The sequence below is a fragment of the Cheilinus undulatus genome, linkage group 3 (assembly GCF_018320785.1).
Source record: "Cheilinus undulatus linkage group 3, ASM1832078v1, whole genome shotgun sequence".
NCBI classification, from domain to species: domain Eukaryota; kingdom Metazoa; phylum Chordata; class Actinopteri; order Labriformes; family Labridae; genus Cheilinus; species Cheilinus undulatus.
The window spans coordinates 50,877,355-50,897,857 of NC_054867.1; the positions used below are offsets into that span (position 1 = coordinate 50,877,355).

The following is a 20,503-nucleotide window of genomic DNA, read 5'->3' on the forward strand; positions in this document are numbered from 1 at the left end:
GCTAAATAAGATTATACATAAAATAGGTGTGGTTAAACAGCCATACCCTAACATGCTACTCTGAGACAAAATAGCTAAAACAGATATGTTACTTCATGGAGGGATCCACAATTCTGTTGTACCTGTCATGCTATTGGCACGTTCTCATTTCCTCTTACATCTCTTCCAGACTGGCTGCTTTTTATTTATCAAGAAGCTGGCTTTTACTCCGGCTTGACAAATTCCACTGGCTCACTGAAGTCTTCTTCTTCCCCAAAAATTAATAGTTTGCCCAGCTTTGTTATTAGCAGGCTCATCTTTTCCCGTTTGCCTTTTGATTATGTCCCTTGTTGTAAACCAGATGCTGCTGTATTCCAGGTCACTGTGCTAATTAAGCCAGAGCCATGGATGTGTACAATTTATCAATTATGCAATTAATTTAATACCTCATAAACCCATATGGCCCCTCTAGTCTGCCAGACATGGCATTCATGGTTTCCAATTCTTTTTTATTTTGGTTCATCTGACTACAGAACAGTTTTCCATTTTGACTGGGTTGTTTCTAGATTGTGTTCACATATGACTTTGTATGATCCAGCTTTAACTTGCATTTGTGGTTGGCAGCGTGAACTGTGTTGAGAGACAATGACTACTTAATGTTCCTGAGCACATGCAGTGATTTCCCATACAGATTCATCCTGCCTTTTTATATGCAGCGCGCCTGAGGGCCCAAAGATTGGGCGCATCCAATACTGACCTTTAACCCTGTCCATGTGCGCAGAGATTTCTCCAGATTCTCTGAATCTTTTGATATTATTATGCACTCTATTTGGTGGGATATTCAGTCTTCATTTCTGAGAGACTCTGCTTCTCTAAAATGCCCCTTTTATATCCAGTCACTCCCATGAGCTGTTGCCAATTAACCTTATCAGCTGCAAAATGCCTTGCCAAATTAAATGCAGCTGTTATGCAAAGATATTCTTTACAATTTGAGTGAAACCAGAATATTTTTGTTGTATCAAAAAAGTAGAAGCTATTGTTTTTGCATTTGTTAGTAGCTCAATATTTCAATTTACTCCCAAGAATCTCTGAGGACCTGATGTTGAGTGTTTTAAGTTTTAGGTTCCTTTGCTGTGCTGTTAGTAAATTCTAGGTAGGTCATTGTCCAAATTCAATGTGTATCGCAGCTTCTGAATCACGATACGCATCATAATGTGAGGTTGTGGAACTACCTCAGTCTTAGTCTGAATCCTGATCTTTTTTGCTCATCTTTGCTTGAGGTAAGGCTTCTGTATGTGCCTATTAAACCATCAGACTGCCGATGAAAGCACAGTAAAACAATTATCCAATCTGTCCGATATCAGACTGTCATGCTAATGTTACCCAAATCTCACGCTGGTGTAAGATCAAGACTAACTCAGGGGAGGGAGGAAGGGCATGTTCAAGCAAGAGGCATGAGGGGAGGGGTGCAAAAAAAGTCAGACAGTGAGCCAAGTGAAAAATGACGCTCACATATTGCCAATCTAAGGTGAACTATCTATGCCCCTGTTATGCCTCGACTACAGCGTGTAACGCTCAGCAGTGGAATGGTGGGGAAAAGTCTCTCCGCCCCTGATCTGCCATCAAAGGCAGTAACAGAGGCGTAATGTGGGGGAGGGGAAAGTGGAAATGTGTAACGACAAAGCTGGCCAGCCAGAACAGCGCCATGTGTGCATTCCTCAGTGTGTGTGTATGTAGGGCTCCCACTGTGTCTCTCCACCCCATGCCGTCTGCACTTCGGCAATGCCGTAACGCACAGTGAAAGCACACATTTGGCCACTAGTATTACTGCATTGCTGGTGCAATATTTAAGTAAAAAGGTGCAATGAGAGCAGATCTTTGTTACAGGTTGGTTGAGGAATTACAAACTATAAAGGGCCAAAGACTGAAGCGCTTGACACTGATTCTACAACAATGTAAAATACTTCTAATCTAAAACTGTAACAGTTTAAGATTAGAGTCCCAGTGTGTGATAGCTACGTAGCATAACATTATGGAACCAAAGGGGCAGTGAATCCATTACATTTCACAGATGAATCCTAGAAAACTTAAGTAGATGGGCCACCATGACTGCAGTGGAATCCCACTATAATCTTAGCGCATTTAGATAAAAGCTTTTAAAAAATTACCTTTTTTTCTTTAACGGTACTTTTGAATGCACATTTTCAGCACCTCTAGACAACCTGAACTTTAACTTTAGAAGGAAACCACAGATTGCACAGTGCAATAGTCTTCATGAAGACTGCCCCTCCAGGTGGTTGATGAAATTACTTTTTATGCAGTTTTATTCAGCCAGCAAGCCAACACAATTCAGTTGGTGCTCCATGTTATTAGAGCTGTCTGTAATCATTAAGGCCAAAGCTGGCACTTCTAGCGCCAATGGCACTCGTTTTCACTATGAAACCAGTATAGCCCAGCATTTTCAAATTTCCTCAGCATCACCTGTTTTTGTCACTACGCTAACAGCACTCTCAATTAAAAACAGATACATGATATTATCCACATGATATCTGTCTAGGCAGATATGAACATTTCTGGCAATATTTAAAGCCAACATATCGGCCATATCTATTGGTAGATAAATCCTATATCGGCCCACAAATAGGGTTGTGGGACGAGTTTATGCACCAATCCAATACCGTTTGGTTTAACTTTAAAGTTTGCTTCGTTTAGCCATGCTAACTGTTAGTGCAATAAACTGGAAATAGTTTATTTTATTGTATTTATACAACTGTATACATTTAGTACATATCTGTAAACAATTGTTAATCTGCGAGTTGTAAGTTTTATATTGTATTTGGAAAAGTGCACTAAACTTTGTATTTAAAAAAAGAGAAAGAGATAGAGAGTACCTGTGATGCAGCCCCCTGTATTGTTATTATTTTAATATTTAGCAACAAAACTCAATAATCAGCAGGAAAACAACTTTAGGGTCACAGAGATGCTGTACATTTACAATTCTAATAGTTGAGCCACGTTCTGAGTCAAATATAGGTCTAAAAAATGGTACTGGATCAGTATCGTATTGGCCGATACCCAACACCTTGGTATCGGAACATCCCTACCTATAATATCAGCAAAATACACAACTGCACCATTAGGTATAGGGGCTATCACAGACTGTAAAAAGAATTGGAAAAAGCCTGTGTGACTTCAACAGTTTGATTACAATAGGCAGACTCAAACAGCTTTTCAAGCCAATCTGTGGTGGCTTACATTTTGAAATCGCTGTCTCAACCGAACATTGGATCTCCCCAACAGCTGACAACAGCCCGCCCACTGAGCTCAACTTCCTGTCACCTCTAAAGCTAGCCTTCTGGTTGACAGGTAGGTAGTGTCTGCCTGTCAAGCTGTCCGTCAATCAAATGAGACGTGCCTATCAGTGTGCAGCGAGGTTTTTCCAAAATACAATTAAAACAATTGTGGAAAAAAAAAAATCATCTCCCGTACAATGTGTGCACATGAAGACAAAAAAAAAAAAAAAGGCTTTTCAAAATGCCACGACCAACCGTTGCATTCAATCCACAGCTCCTAAACTACGGTAGTGTTCACCTGTAGGTTAGTTGCAGGGTTGCACATTTGTTCTACTACATCACATGCTTCGTCACTCTGATTGGTCCATGATGAATGTGACAGAACATTCATCCAATCACCTTCCTGGATGTTTTTTTTTTTAAAGTCCTCCCACATGAATGTGAAATATCCATGTAACAGATCTATGAAACAGTCTATCTGGCATGTCAGGTTAGGTTTCTGCCCATTTTTCCGAAATCCATGAATTCACTTTTAAGTTGCGGTAGCAGTGACTCTGACCTTGTGCCCTCATAATCTAGTCAGTTCATCTTTGTCTCAGAAAGAACATTTGCAGAAAGTCTGAAGAAAATCCCTCAAAGCATTCTCAACATATGTTCACAGGCAAGAGATGACCATGAGGCCCAATGACTTTTTCTTTTGACAAAATTGCAAAATCTAATCAGTTCATCCTTGAGGCAAAAACACTTCTTCATAGTTTAAAGAATATTCCTCAAAGTTTTCTTCAGATATCGCCTTTACGAGAAATAACCATGAGGTCTTGACCTTGACCTTTGTCCTCCAACTTTAAGATGACAAGTTAAAATGGAGTATATGTACATGTAATTTACAGACAACCTGATTCTAAGAGCTGACTCTCATTGTGAACGACTTGAGCTGGCTCCCGTTTTCTTCTTTTTAAATTTTTGTCATTGTTTTTAAGCCATGAAAAAGAAAAATGGCACCAGATGAAGAGCCATCTGGAAGCCAAAAGGCCAGCCCTTATTAATGAGCTGAAATAAATAACCCACATCTTTAAAACAAACTGCAATACCCATCGCTCCAAGCCTATGTATGCAGTCTGAGCTTTTGGATTTCAAACCATTATCTGTACAGATTGAGGTATGGCTACACAAAGCATTAAGGATTATCACTGTGAATCTGAATGTACAGAAACGATACAAATCCCAGTTAATGCAATGTCTAAAGGGGTTATTAAAGAGTTTTTTAAACTGATGAAATTGGTCTCATTCTATTTAATGGTTAAGCCTGAATCCACCATTTCATGCCTTGGCCCAACCTCCTCCCTAACAATCTATAAACTCTGCCATGGGTATGCACTTCTAGAAAATATCAATGCTTCCTCTTATCTTGAATTCTACATGCCACTCTCTCCTGCTCTGCCACTGAAGCACTAGTACGGCTATTAAACAAATCCTGTTCAAACACCTTAGATTGAGCAGCGTGTTTGAAGATGAAAAGACGAAGGGCAAACACTGACATGTCCCCTTGGCTGAGTTACTTTAACCGTGTATGAAGCACCCGTGGAAGAACAGAGCGCATGTGGGAGCAAGACAAACTTTGAGTCAAGAATGAACAATAAATCTTATTTTCAACGTCAATGCAAGGATGGCCAAGGAGATGAAAAAAAAAAAACATCAATTTTTTATAAACCATAATATCAATATAATAATATATAATAATAGCAGCATGCAGGTTTAACCAATCAAATGACACCCTAGATACACATATCAGTCAGATTCATTTTTGGCTAACAAATATATATGCTCTGAATAACTACATACAACTTCATAGAGACTTAGACATTCACTAGCACAACGGCAGAGACAAGCAAGAAAACGTGCATTACGTAGAATATGTGGTGAAAAAAGACAGTACATCTGCCATTTGTAATAATTTTAAATGCAGGAGAGACTGTATTATTTACAGAGGTACTGTGTAAAAGTTACCAAGCAGATACCAGAAGGAGCATGACAAACCTCTATCACCACCTGCAACACAATGACCAAGAACTAAACAAACAATTCAAAACTATTCTACGTTAACGACAAATGTAGAGGAGCAGCAAGAATTTAACCTTGCCAACACTTTAAATTCTGTGAACCAAATACACAACATTTTCCAAACCTAGGTCAAACCTTTTTAACCCTTTACTTACCGAGTCTAAAAATGGTGATTTGGACATATTTTGTTATTATGGCTGTAAAATAGTCAGGAAATGCCCTAAGTCTGAGAGCTTTGGTCCCTTTTCCCAGGAGTACTTGAACTTGACTTTTCAACATCTGGTTAATGATTATTGCACATTATATGGAATTGTCAGCAGATTAAAAAAAGAAAAACACAAAAATGGATTTGTTTTTCATGGCATTTATGAGAAGAAATGTTGTTATTGCTCATGAAGTTTTTTAATTTGACATTTGAGCCTATACATATTTAGAACAATCACCAGTCATTTTTTGAGTCTAGGACTCTGGGTGTGCAAAAGATAACTATATACATAGGTGAAAATTAGTGCAAATAAAGGTGGAAAAATGCAATCTCAAGCAACATTGTTATTGCACATGACAGACACACACAAATGCCAACATCTAACGCTATTTTTTGAAAACAAAACAAAAACACTCGCTCGCTCTCCTTTTACTCTCTTCCTTCACTCTCCTTTCTCACTTGTCTTCTGCCAAAGCTGCTGTTTTTGTGGTGCTGTTTGACATTACTGTAATATACATACCACACATCATATATTGCCGGAAAGCACCGATTCTCAGCTCTCTGTCAGTGTCGGAATTTTTTAGACTGAGCAAACTTTCGAGGAGTTACAGTGTTGAGAATCCGTGTAGCGGTCTTGCAATACTTCTGGTGTTTTGCTATGAATGCCCATGTCATATGGTTGCGAGTACTGTAGTGAACCATATATGTGCGCATGCCCACAATTCTCAGTTTTCCAACACCGTTGGAATTTTTCTGATCGTACAAACTTTGACAGAGGTATGGTAATAAAACTCTGGACATATAAAACGCAGTGCCGGCGCTGGGTCAGTAGGTAAAGGGTTAAAGCCCCAAACCACAAACTAATGAACACTGTAACATAAAGATTAGGACTAAATCTAAAATGGCTGACATAATGAGCATTGCTTGCCTCACTACAATTCCACAATTTAGCTGAAAACATGATGCCTACAAACATAACAACCCACAATGGCTCTGTACATCCAAGTCTGATTTTGCTCACTGTTTGGATTTAGTTACTTTTTTAATTTTTGAAGTTCTTTTCGATATTGTGACCATACTCATACATTTTGTCTCTATATGACCCTCTAATGCCCAAAAAATACCAGCACCAGAAACAATAAGGGCAATGGTATTTCACCAGCAACTGAGGCCTCCAACTTATTCTACACCTCAAACAAAGATGGTGCTATATTCAATTTTTCTGTGCTTTCAAACAGATCTGCTACAACAGCAGCCAAGATGGACTAAACAGCTGTTCTGTCAAGAAAACAGCCTGCCAGCTGTGGCCAGCTGCGCCAGGAATAGAACAGTAGCTTAAAGTGTCATTGTGCCATGGTGTTAAGCGCCGCAGTGTCTGCACACGTCTGGCCTTGGCTGATGTGGGTTTGTTCAGAGAAAATAATGGGGCTGATCAACTGGATAGGTATCAGACACGGACAGTCTGTTCTTGGCTTTAGGCTCACGTTGGAAAAATACAAAACCATTTGCAAATCTTTACCCACAGCTTACAAATCCATGCACAAGGTTCCCTTAACTTTCCAAAACAGTAAAACCAGGTTTCCTAAACCTCATTTTGCAAGCTTTGGGCATGGTTTCATTAACTGTTGACAGATTCTCAATGCAAATCCATGCCTACAGTTTAAAAGTCCCGAGGCAGATATTATCATCCCTTCATGGGAAGGCCCATAAAGTAGGCGAACTAATGAAGTGGAAGACGTAGTTCCAGCATTTTAAACCCATGTCATCCAGTGAACTGTCCAAGGTGGTTTCCATCAGTAAAAAGAAATACACCTTCAATAACCCTGACAACTTTCAGTCTGATTTAAAACTTGTCACATTTCAGAATCCTGTTCATGTTTTTACCACATCTCACTCTGTCTACTCTTGTATTTTTTTGTGTTTTTCTTACTCTGTTGATCCAAGAGCAGCTTTTAACACTGCCAACCTTGCTATTGTTTAGAAACGTGTGGAGGACATATTTCTGGGGGGCCCAGTCCTGAAATGGTGTGATTTGCATCTTAAAGGTAGAACCCCCTACTGTGTCCATAGAAGACTTTTTTCTTCCTCTGCCATCTTTCCATGTGGTATGCTTCTGGGTTCAATTCTGGTACCCCTGTTGTTTAAATTGAGCATGCTCACTGTTGGTAAAATCTTTAGAAAGCTTGATGACATGCAATTTTGCCTTCCATCTTCACCCAACTATACAGGCTTGTTGCAGAGTCACTTTGACTGTTAAAAGGAAATAAAATGTTGGGATAGCAAGGAACTTAGCCTGGTCTGTAGCGATTGACTCTGCAGAAAGTTGGTGACCTCTTGTCACTATGCGCCTCAGCACCCGCTGACCCCGCTCCGTCAATTTACGTGGCCTACCACTTTGTGGCTGAGTTGCTGTCATTCCCAAATCATTTCCACTTCATTATAATACCACTGACAGTTGACTGTGGAATATTTAGGAGTGAGGAAATTTCACCACTGGGCTTGTTGCGAAGGTGGCATCCTATCACAGTACCACGCTGGAATTCACTGAGCTCCTGAGAGCAACCCATTCTTTCACAATTGTTCGTAGAAACAGTCTGCATGCCTAGGTGCTTGACTTTATACACCTGTGGCCATGGAAGTGATTGGAACACCTGATTTCAATTATTTGGATGGGCAAGTGAATACTTTTGGCATTATAGTGTATGTGCTTCTTGCTTATCATGGGCTGCATTTCCAATGCACTCCGTTCACCATACTAAAATAAAACACCTAATTACACAACATAATCATTTAATCTGTTATCTTGTTTATATATATTAAAAGCTAAAATCGTAACTCCATTAATTGCCCAGCATTAACTGCCAGACATTTAACAGGAAAAGACAACACATCACGCCTGTTTCAGGTCATCAGCAGCTGCCTGTGATGTACAGAATCGAGTTTAAGATCTTACCATTTGTTTACAAAGCTCTTAATGGATTAGCCCCAAAATACATTAGAGATCTGCTTATTCCTTATTCTGCCCCCAAGTTACTGAGGTCATCCTCACAACAACTCTCAGTCCCAAAATCATGGCTTGAATCCAAAGGTGATGCCGCCTTTTCTGGTGCTGCCACCAGGCTCTGGAATATGCTATCGTCTAAAGTTAAGTTGTGTTTAAACCTTGAAAATTTTCAGTCAAATTTAAAAGACTTGCCTTTTTTAACCAAGATTTAAGTTAAGGGTGTGGTTATCTGACAGATTTTTAAATATTCCTCTATAAAGTTCCATGCATTTTATTGTTTCCATTTTTTCTGATATTCTTTTATCTAGCAACTCTCAAGCTCAAGCTTTTATTTCCTATTTTAAATCCCATTTATACACATAGTTCTTTTATAATTATATCTAGTACAATGACTGCTGTAAAGCAACTCCCGTTTTTTTAAAAAGTGCTATATAATTAAAAAGACTTAACTTTTATAATGATATTATTTCAGGTTTGGTGTGTAAGTCACTTGCGCACCATCAGACTAATAAAGACAACTAGTTAACTAGCAATAGTTGACAACTTTGGGAATCAGCTCATGATTTTACCCTTACCATGCCAGGTTATAATCAAAATTTCAAACATTCCAGAAATGTCATCAGAAGTAGCTTTGCAGGCTGTGACTGGCCATCTGAATCCCATTTCTTTACCACACTTACTGCCATAGCAATTTTGAGTAATGTGCAGCAAATTTTTCACAATTTACAAGCGTGGATATAACCAGCTCCAACCCACCGCTCCTTTCTCAAAGCAAATCAATGAACAGATTTTGGGATTGGTCTTATTGTAAACTATTGAGCTAGTGCTTGAAAAGGGTTGAAAAAGTCGCTTTAAAAGATGCAAGCGATCTAAATGGTTTAAATTTAAAAAGGCTGGTAAGCTTGGGATGCTAACTAATTCTGAACAAAGGAATACAGGCTGTTTGGTAAACCATCATAACTGCAGATCTAGTGACTACCATACACACCAACTGGTAACACACTATCATTAGTGACTCAATGTCTTATCAGGTTTCTTTTAGCTTCACTGTGCTGTATCACAACATTTTGTTAGAGTTTAGCCTACCATGGAGTTCAGTACATAAGGGAAAAGCTTCCAAAGCTAGCTAGCTAGAGAATCCATACTTAACTTAATCCTCTTCACTCCCTGTGGAGTATAAAGCTGAGACTATCTGCTTCCGTTCAATCCTATCCTGTGCAGCAGGTTCTGCCTCACCCCAAGTTAGGTTAGCTTAGCAGTTCTGAGGTCATATATTTTGTCAGATTGGTTTTGGCCTCCTTTGTTTCTGCTTTCTAGGTGCAGTCCATCTTAAAACCAATTTTTCCTCTTACATCTAAAAGCCTACAGCTGGGTATGAAATAATACACAAATAAACAATCACCAATTCACCCAAGAACAGCTACTCAAAACTGGCAAAGCACTGAACAATGTAATAATTCAGTTTAAATAAAATAAAAATAACTGTTCTATAGCACTCCTTGCTGAGGTACAGCTGTGACTGGAAAAGGGAAGTCCGATTTATGCTTCATAGCCCCGAACCCTACGCAAAGGCCCACACGCGTAGCCAACATGCACCCATGCGCCAACATGAAGTAGATGCAAGCCCTGTAAATGGTCTTGTGGACAGCAGTGCATGGCTGTCAAACTGAGTAATGTCTACAGGCATCACACGCAAACCTTAAAGTTAGATAAAAATATCAGATGAGCATTTCTGCATTCTTCCCCCCCTCAAAGGACAAACTGATTAAAACGTGTCCCTATCCCCTGTCTCCGCTGATTTAGCAGCTGCACCTTCCATCCCCTCCAATACCTCCTCTTTTTTCTTTGCAATAATTGCAGGTTAACCTTTGCCGCTCAATATTTGTCATCTCCATCTCCAAGATAATATTCCCAGATCAGTTCCCATAATTCCATGTACACAAACGAGCAGAAAATGTACTGTGGGGACAGGGAATAGTCATAAAAATCACACTGCCATGCAGAGTAGCATTTGGGCTCATTTATGCTCTACTTAGGAAGGAAATACATCGGTGCATTTTGAATGGTACAATTGTCACTGCCCTCATACATACGCCAGTTTTTGCAAGGACCTCCTCAACTCTATGGTTGCTCTTCCAACTGCCTTCAACCCAGCCGTTCTGTTGAAGTCGTCTCTGCTACACTGCTACACACTGCCCCCATGACTGATGGCGGTATTGCAACATTCAGTCTGAATCTGTACGTTTTGAGAGAACAGACAAGATACCAATTAAATGAACATAGAATATAGGCAGAAAGCTTCATCTGTATCCGTTTCAAATGTAAAGGATAAATGAGCCTTTAGTCTTTACTGGGCATGCTCCAATACTACATTTTCTGTTGATTAATTTCAAATTCAGACTAGTTTGGAAGTCTTAGGAAAATACTTGGTTATCATTCAAAATGAAGCACGGCTTATTTAGCATTAGGTAAACAAGCAAAGCATCTGCAGAGTCAGATTAGTTTGCTGTGGCTTATATTAGCAGAGCCAACACAGCTAGCCTTCAGTCCACTTACAGATTAAAAAAACAGCTTGTGGTGATTACACATCGTTTTTGTGAAGTGGTTATACACAAGCTCAACCTTGCACAGCCTTGATTAAAACACTTACTAGTAACTCAGATGCCGACCAGCTAGGCTAATGATGTTATCAATCAGTCCGAAAATGGCACCATCCGTATTTTTGGCGAGGTCTGAGGTGTTTCCTCCCTTACAAGACATTGTTTTGTAGCATCTTTTGCACATAGGTTAGGTCAGTCGGTTCGCTATCAGCATTAGCTACGTAGGCAAAGTAGTCCCAAAAAGACTTCGGTAGCTTGTTCTATTCACCAAGTGAGGACGAGGAGGTATTATCTACGAGGATGATCTGCTGTCGACGTGGGCAGAACCATTCATGGGCAGTAGACATATCGAGTTCAAGGCACTTCTTTACCGTCAGAGGACGCTGGTGCTAAAGTTGTGCAAGGGTGAATGACTGACAGGCATAACCCTCTGACTTCTTTTCCTTGCTCACACTACCTCCAAGTGGAGATGCATATAAAATGTAATCCTCCATCCTGAATATGCTCTATCAGTCACACAAGAGCCACATATGACCTGCAAAGAGGTACTCGATGGCAGTACTGACTGTCTGAAAAAAAAGTACAGAAATTTTGGTATACTGTTCAACACTACCAGATACCATTAAAAAAAGTAAAGGAATCCTGCCCTGGCAACAGCTGTAAGAATGTTAAGCTCGTTTCAGACTGGGCACTAAAGAAACATGTCTTAGCAGTTTCACAGCTTGATTTTTCATTTTAGTTTCATTGTGCTGCAAGTCAAGGCTTTTAGACCATCTGCATGAGCATGGTCTAGATTTCCTTGCATGTAAGCCTCATGCAAGGAAATCTAGAGAATATAAGGCTCACCTATTTTTCCGAGGAGCTGTGCACGTCTCTCTGTCAAAATAAGAGGAAAATGATAAACAGAGAGCTGTTTTTACCTTGTTTAAGCAGATAATTATGTCCAAATCAGCCTAATATGTTTGCAGTCTGTTTCTTGATTACCCTGATGAGCCATGAACAAAAATGCACCAATGTAATAAAGTTGTTTTTAAACTTGTTGGAGCCAACATGCATGGGAACTGCAGCCAGCGAAACACGCACAAGGTCTAAAATGGGAGTAAAGCCAGACACTCACTAAGAGATGATTGTGTCAATTGTCAGTGCAGTAAAGGTTATCTTGCCAGATGTGGTGTGTTCAGGTTGACTTTTTTCATTTTTTTAACCAGCTTGGAAGAAGATTGGAGCCGCTCTGGTTCGAGATATTAAATATTCAACATGTTCAATATTTACTTCTAAAATCTTGTAGTGTTAGGGAAACACCAAGGACGGTCTAGCAGGCACAGGCAGAACTGTTAAGTGGAACAGAGAGCGTCCAATAGAGCAATAGCTAGTCAGGAAGCAGAAGACGGAAGCGGAACGAAAAAACAGTCACAACAACAATAAAACAAGAGAGCAAGAGAAGTATAATTAGAGTTAGACAGAGGTCAGACATGGATAAGCAACTTTTGGATTTGCGGAAACAGAGCAAGTGATTAAGAGCATGTACAGTAAAACATACCTCAAACAAACTGACAAGGTAGGCTTGGATCGAAATTGCTACTGCGATGGATGTAGCAGGTAGCTAACAGGTAACCACATTAGCTTATTTACTCCTAAGTCGTGTCTGACTGTGCGAAATTGGGAGTTTTGAGAGTGGGGACTCTTGTAGTTGTTGAACAGTACGTTAGTATGCGGTGTGCAGTGATGAACCTCAGGGCCCACACCACACCAGTAAAACAGTAAATCTATCATTAAGTCTTGCTATCTTGCTGTGGAGTCTCTTAAATTGAAAAGAATCAGTTAAAATTTTTTAAAACCGTTCAGTGTGTGTCAGGCTAAAGTTCGTATGCCCCCCACTGCTACTGACAAAGCTGAAAAATAAAAAAATTCTGCTCCATCCTGATTGTGACTAGCCAGCAAGAGAGATTTTGATATTTACGACTCTGTTCTACAAATGAAACTATTTTCAACAGAAAGCATCTGAGAGCGTGGAAACATGGCTGATGCTGAGGACATTTTAGTGCTTAGACACTCTGCCCTGAAAACACTAGACTACATCGTTTTGCATAGAAATGAGTGCTGCCAGCAGAATGGTGGCTGAAGACAAGGCCATGAAACTGGAATTACTACCAAGCTAGACACAATTCTGGACTAAAGGGGGCAACACGCTAAAAGATTATAGTGCCGATTGTTGGGTAGAATGTCTCCCTCTGACGAAAGTCAGCAATGGTCAGATTATTGGATGGTTCAATTATCTTTCCTGATTATCCTGTGGTGTACAAGTGTCAAGGATGGATCTTCCCCTCTCCGACCCGAATGGAGATACTCTGACTCAAGATCATAAAAATCAAACATGTTTAGTATTTACGACCAAAGATCCTATTGTGTGTGGTGGGCACCAAGACTAGCCAAGCAGACACGAGGACCAAACAGAGCAATAGGCAATCAAGAAGCAAGCTGACTGAAGGAGAAAAATAAAACAAAAAACAAAAAACAAAGCCATGGCAATGATTGTGAGCAGCAGCGCCAAACACAGTGCTGGTTAACAGGAAGCATAAAGTTAGATGGACATCAGAATTGTGGTGCAGTCATGGCGTAATTAAAAAAAACCCCGAAAGCTGGCGTTGCATGAGTTCCCTCGGCGGCAAGTTTATGGGATTTTTCAATGGGCCTCTTGATCATTGCTAAGAAAAAATGATCCATGTCAAATAGAATTTTATGAATCTTACACATTTTGCTCATAAAAAATCATTTTCATACATAAGTAATATAAGCATCATATTTTGCTTGTAAATACAACTGATGAAGGTAAAATGCTAATGTCATGCTGAAACGCAGCATGGTTGACTGAATTTCATGTCATTTCATTTTATGTCTGGTTTCAGGATATGAGTGCAGGCTCAGTTGCTGCACTGCACTCGGCATGATGATGTATTAAAATGCTGTAGTCCTATTTAGCTTCCCTTTAGCAACCGCCTTTATTAAGACGCGAAAAGAGTTTGATTCAAAAGTGGAGTACTTTACAGATGTATTTCATTTTGTAGAAATTAAATGTTAAAATCTATTGAGCTTGTGTTCACCACAGACCTTGTAGCGCCACATTATGTAATAATGCCCCATTATGTAATAACCCTAACCACAGGACTTAGTGTGGGCTCCAAGGTATGCCCTACCCAACTACCTTGCCCTAACTCTAACTGCTTAGTGACTTATGCCTAAACCTAACCCCCCTTCAGGGCTCTAGACTTAACAACTAACCTTAACCCTAGGACTCAAGGTGGGCACCAGGGTATACCCTACTACCTTGCCCTAACCCTAACCGCTTAGTGGCTTACAAAATGCGGCGTTACTACATAATGAATTGAAAATTTATTACATTATTACATAATGGGGCGTTATTACATAATATGGCGCAACAGACCTTCTTCAGGCATTTAACCCATAGACTTTCAGACGAGGAAAGTGCTAAAATGCTAGCTCACTTACACATTTTAGGACTCATTCCTGCACCACTCTATAACAAAACACTAAAACCCATGATCATTTGTCACCATGTGTGGGGGTTCTTCAAACTGGAAAAAAAAGAAAAAAAAAACAGTTGAGATTTAAAAGCCTGTGTGTGGCAGATTTAACCTAAGGGCAATTATGTTACTCAAAGTCTAGTCTAGCATTTTCAGATACTTGGCATACAAAACGTGAGAGTACACTATCTATTATGACAAAAGAGCACTGCCAGTGGTAAACAGTGGCTGTGACCTAAAAACTGTAATTTCCATTCAGCAAGACACGATTTTTGACAAGGATGAGGGGTATTCAAATTAAACTCGTACTCACTCAAATTACTTGCAAACTCAAAACTGTCACAGAATTGAGAGTGAAACGTTTTGCATCCTCAGCGAACACCATATTGGGGATGTAGCAAATGCTGTACTGTTAGTAAGCTGGTGCACATGCTAATGCTTGCATCCACTAGCTAGCCACGTGTTATTAGCAACATCAGCAGATTTCAATGAAGACAAGGACACTTTAGGAAAACTAAGTTTATTTTCTTTTGGTAAATAACATTGGTTACATGAATCTTATTGAGTGAAAATAGACATCGAATTTAGATTCAACTCATACCTTGCTGTTAAAAATTAGTGGAAGACCATTAAACTGTCACCTCCTGTTGGTGCAAAAACGCAGGGCAGGGTTTGAGACAATACTAATCTGCTGTGATTAAGTACTCTGTACTACTACTACTGTTTACTAACAAAAGTATGGGATTTGAGACACACTGTTGTTGTTCAAGCGGTGAATGTGGGAACACCTTTGCTAGGCAACAGCAACATGGATGTCAGAAGGTAACTTGTTCTGCTGCTTGCTTTTTTTATGAAAATGTGAACATTTTATTGTTTTTTTGGTTTGGTGACCGCTGTTGTTGTAAATGAACCCAGTGTTTATTTAAGGTAGAAATAAACATGTTTAAAGCCTGATTCAAAAACGAGTTTGGTTGGAACAGTCCATGTCTTTAATGCCAATGACACTGTACAGGGGTTGATTTAGGTTGTTAAAAGATGAGTCATGCTTTAGTATGGGCATGACTGATATGACTAAAAGCCAGCATAGTGTGTGTCAGGAGGCTTCAGGCCTGTCTCAACTTAACCCCTTTGTTTCTGAGCTGCTTAATGTTTAGTCTTCAGCGATTTCACTATAACAGCTGCCACGGACTTGGTTCAAAAGATAGCTTCGGTTACGAAATGGCTGATGTCTTAAAGGCTTCGTCTGATATTTTCTATAGTCTATGGTTTAAACCACATAGACAAACAGGAAATACGGCAAAAAACTAAGCCCAGCCACTGCTTGGTCGGAAATGTTATGAAGAATGCCACAAACCCAGACTTGAAGATTTGGGAAAATACTATTTGTTCTAATTACCATAAGAGGGGGGCGTTCATGTGGTCTCTTTTTTCAAACACGGTAACCACTAGAAGGCACAATATGTTACCACAACTAGCTAGCTAATCCCTGATTACCACTTTAAGGTTAGTGTGATTTCTAGAAGCTAGCCAGCTAGAAAATAACAAGCTAAATGCACCAAAAACTATTCTTCACCCAACTGGTAAGAACAATGAAACATAAAATGTTGATGCTCCTACATTAGGAAAAAGTACATACAAGGGGTTTGATTTTAGTTGGTAAAAGGCTTAGGTTTTCGCACAGGCATGACTGATATGACAACAAGCCAGCATGGTGTCAGGAGGCTTAAGGCCCGCCTCATTTTAACCTCTTTGTCCTGGGCTGACTAATTGTTAGTTTTCAGTGATTTCAAAAAAGCAGCCGCTGCAGATTTGGTTCAAAAAGTGACTTAAGTTCCAAAATGGCTGATGCCATTCTATGGTTTTAACGCCACATGGACAAACAGGTAACAAGCCCATAAGGAGGAGATCCGCTCAATATTTGGCAGCAAACCTTTTGATCTAAGACACAGCAAAAAACGAAGCCCAGCCACAACTTGGTTGGAAAATGTTATAAAAATGAGATTTTAACAAGGACCTGAAGATTTCGGAATACACAATTTGTTCTAATTACCGTAAGAGGAGGGCATTCAGGTGGTCTCTTTTTGCAAACAAGGTACACTGGCTGCATTAGAAGGCACCGTATGTTACAGTCACTGCAACTAGCTAGCTAATCCCTGATTACCACTACAAGGTCAGTGAGATAACTACAAGCTAGCTAGCTAACTAGGCTTCATGAGATATTTCCTTTGGTCTATGGTTTAAACCACATGGACAAGTGGGTAATGAGGCCCCAAAGGAATGGATCTGCTTAACGAATGACATAACACCTGTTAGTCCCTGAGATGGCACAAACTGAAGCCCAGCAAACGCTTGGTCTTAAAATGTTAACAAGAATGTCACAAACTGTAGACTTGAAGATTTGGGAAAATACTATTTGTTCTAATTACCATAAGAGGGGGGCGTTCACATGGTCTCTTTTTGCGAACTTGGTACACTGGCAGCATTAGAAGAAGGCACCATACGTTACTGTCACAAAGACTAGCTAGCTAATCCCCAGTTGCCACTGCAAAGTCAGTGTGATTACTACAAGCTGGCTAGCTAGAAAAAGACAACTACTATTTACACAACTGGTAAGAACAAAGAAACCTAAAATGTTGAAGTTCCTACATTAGAAAAAAGAACATAAAAGGGGGTTGATTTTAGTTGGTAAAAGGTTGAGGTTTTCGTAGGGGTCTGACTAATATGATTAAAAGCCAGCTTAGTGTAGCTGTGTGTCAGGAGGCCTAAGGTCTAACTGTAACCTCTTTGTCTATTGCTAGGCTGATTAATGGTCAGTTTTCAGTGATTTCAATAAAGCAGCTACCACGAACTTGGTTCAAAAAGATAGCTTCAGTTACAAAATGGCTGACATCATTTAGGCTTCGAGAGATATTTCCTGCAGTCCATGGTTTAAACCACATGGACAAATGGCTAACAAAGCCCCAAAGGAATGGATCTGCTTAACGAATGACATTGCACCTTTTAGTCCCCGACATGGCACATACAGAAGTCCAGCAACCGCTTGGTCTGAAAATGTTAACAAGAATGTCACAAACAGTAGACTTGAAGATTTGGGAAAATACTATTTGTTCTAATTAACATAAGAGGGGGGCGTTCACGTGGTCTCTTTTAGCGAACAAGGTAAACACAATCCCATTAGAAGGCACCATATGTTACAGTCACAGCGACTAGCTAGCTAATCCCTGATTACCACTGCAAAGTCAGTGTGATTACTACAAGCTAGCTAGCTAGAAAAAGACAAGCTAAATGCACCAAAAACTACTATTTACACAACTGGTAAGAACAAAGAAACCTAAAATGTTGATGTTCCTACATTAGGAAGAAGTACATACAAGGGGTTTGATTTTAGTTGATAAAAGGTTGAGGTTTTTCGTAGAGGTCTGACTATTCTGACTAAAAGCCAGCATGGTGTGGCTGTGTGTCAGGAGGCCTAAGGTCTAACTGTAATCTATTTGGTGATAGGCTGATTAATGGTTAGTTTTCAGTGATTTCAATAAAGCAGCTACCACGAACTTGGTTCAAAAGGTTAGCTTCAGTTACAGCTTCGAGAGATATTTCCTGCATTCAATGGTTTAAATCGTACGGACAAACAGGTTACAAGGCCCCAAAGGAATCGATCTGCTTAACGAATGACATAGCACCTTTTAGTCCCCGACACGGCACATACTGAAGTCCAGCAACCGCTTGGTCTGAAAATGTTAACAAGAATGTCACAAACCGTAGACTTTAAGATCTGGGAAAATACTATTTGAGGGGGGCATTCACGTGGTCTCTTTTTGTGAACATGGTAAACACGACCCCATTAGAAGGCACCATATGTTACAGTCACAGCGACTAGCTAGCTAATCCCTGATTACCACTGCGAAGTCAGTTTGATTACTACAAGCTAGCTAGCTAGGAAAAAAGAACAATCTAAAAGAACTAAAACCTACTATTCACACAATTGGTAAGAACAAAGAAACCTAAAATGTTCATATTCCTACAATGAAAAAAAAAAAACCACATGAGATAGGCTAAATTCGGTCTGACTATAAGGGGTTAAAAACGTGCGCAAACCTACGACGTAGACGCTCTCGAGCGCCCCCCTTACGAACGCGCCAATAACGTTTGTTTTCTGAAACGTTGGTAATCAGCACTCTTCAACTGTGGTGAAAATACACCCATGTACCCACAGCGTGGACGCTATTTTACAACTTTGAGTGGTTTGGTGAAAAGCGACGCCATTTTTACACAGACTTGTGAACTGCCAACGACAGGCTTTGGTCGCCCAACACTCTCCCAGCAATCTTTCCTCTGTCTGAGCAGCTACTAGTTCAGAGGCTTCCTCAGCCCTCTGGCCCGCCTGGCCCTCGGCTCACCGCACATTATCCGACGGATTTGCTGAGTCGGTAACGTGAGGGTTACATACGCGATTGAGGGTAGTAAATGAAAAAAAGTGAAATTACCTTTTAACGCTGCTCTTTCGGCATCCTCCGGTCGCCGCTGTTGCCGACGCTCCACGGTAAAATGGCTGCAACAACAGCGGTGTGGATGACAGACCAGGGAGGAGAGGCGGAGGCTGCCGGGGAGAGAGCGGAGGGGGCGGGCTCTGGTAACCCCGCCGAGGGGTGGGGGTGGGGAACGGGCATAAGTGACTGAAAAATAATCCAAGGTTTTACCGACGATGATTATGGTAAAAAAAAAAATCATCTGAAAAGAAAGAATAAAACATGAAATCATACAATAACAAAACATAAAACGTCAAAAGAAGATGTTACTTTGAGAGCTTCTGCTCACCAAGGAACACCGTGACGTCACGTCTGGGCGGAGCTTATGCCTATTTTTGTGTTCGTGGTAAATAACAAACAAGGAGGACTCCATCAGACATGTTCACAAACATTAAACAGGACAATTTCCACTATAATTTAATGTCTATAAGCATTCACCTAGCCAATGGTGAAACCTATTTGATAAAAGTCATGAGGTCATTTGGATGAAAAATGAGTCAGTGTGACGCCATGTCTGGGCGGAGCTTATTCCTATTTATGTGCTAATGGTGAAAGCTAAACAGCAAACAAGGGGCCTAGGCTATACCAGTGAAAAAACAAGTATATTTCTACTCAGATTTTCCAGTAGGCACTGAACTGGCCAGTGTAACATCATTTTATAAAATTCATGAAAACTTTTGAAGTAAAATTAACAATAATTTGGGAGCTCCTCTGAACTCTGACTGGGCATTATATCAGGATTTTAAGACTAATTTGTGCCGTCAAAATTTCTGATTTATTTAGATTGTTTAGTCAGAAGAAGAGGACAGTTTAGAAATTTATATTTTTTTAATCACGCTCTGAAATCATCAAACAATAGTCCGTATTGGCTTTGAAAATGTGATGAGAATACATACAAAATAGTTCTTTTGCAAGCTTTAAAAAAATCAGAGATGTATTAATAAATGGGCAATCTGCCCTCAGTCTCTCCTCCTTGTTCCTGTTTGTGTCCACAATAATACACACGCACTTTTTTTTTTTGTTTATTATGAATGTCACTGTTTCAAAGGCTTGTTAAGAGTCTCAGTGTTGTTTAAAAGGACATTATTTAAAATTATTTCATTTCTATTATCATTAAATCCACTTACAGTGCTATCATTCTCATATTATGTGTATTTCTGCAATTAACTAATTCCAAAGCCTGTAGTTATTTACGCTCTTTGTTTATCCAATCTACAGCACTAAAACCATTATTTTTTCAAATGAGATATTAGGTTAGCTCATTGGTGCCCAACCTCCCCCTGGGGTTGAGCA

General features: G+C 39.9%; 1 protein-coding gene across 2 annotated transcripts in view; it reads right to left on the reverse strand.

Annotated features, from left to right (window-relative positions):
* ccdc71 (coiled-coil domain containing 71) overlaps positions 1-19,285 on the reverse strand; it is a 28,621-nt gene extending 9,336 nt beyond the window's left edge. Inside the window, exons 1-2 of one of the 2 annotated variants that reach the window (XM_041783032.1) lie at positions 19,169-19,268; positions 10,636-10,778 (exon numbers count right to left, since the gene is read on the reverse strand). The gene's annotated coding sequence lies outside the window, so the exon portion shown is untranslated. Of the gene's footprint in view, positions 1-10,635; positions 10,779-19,168 lie in introns of both variants that reach the window. The other variant, XM_041783031.1, reaches the window with a different exon arrangement.
* Between the last annotated feature and the right edge of the window lie 1,218 nt (positions 19,286-20,503).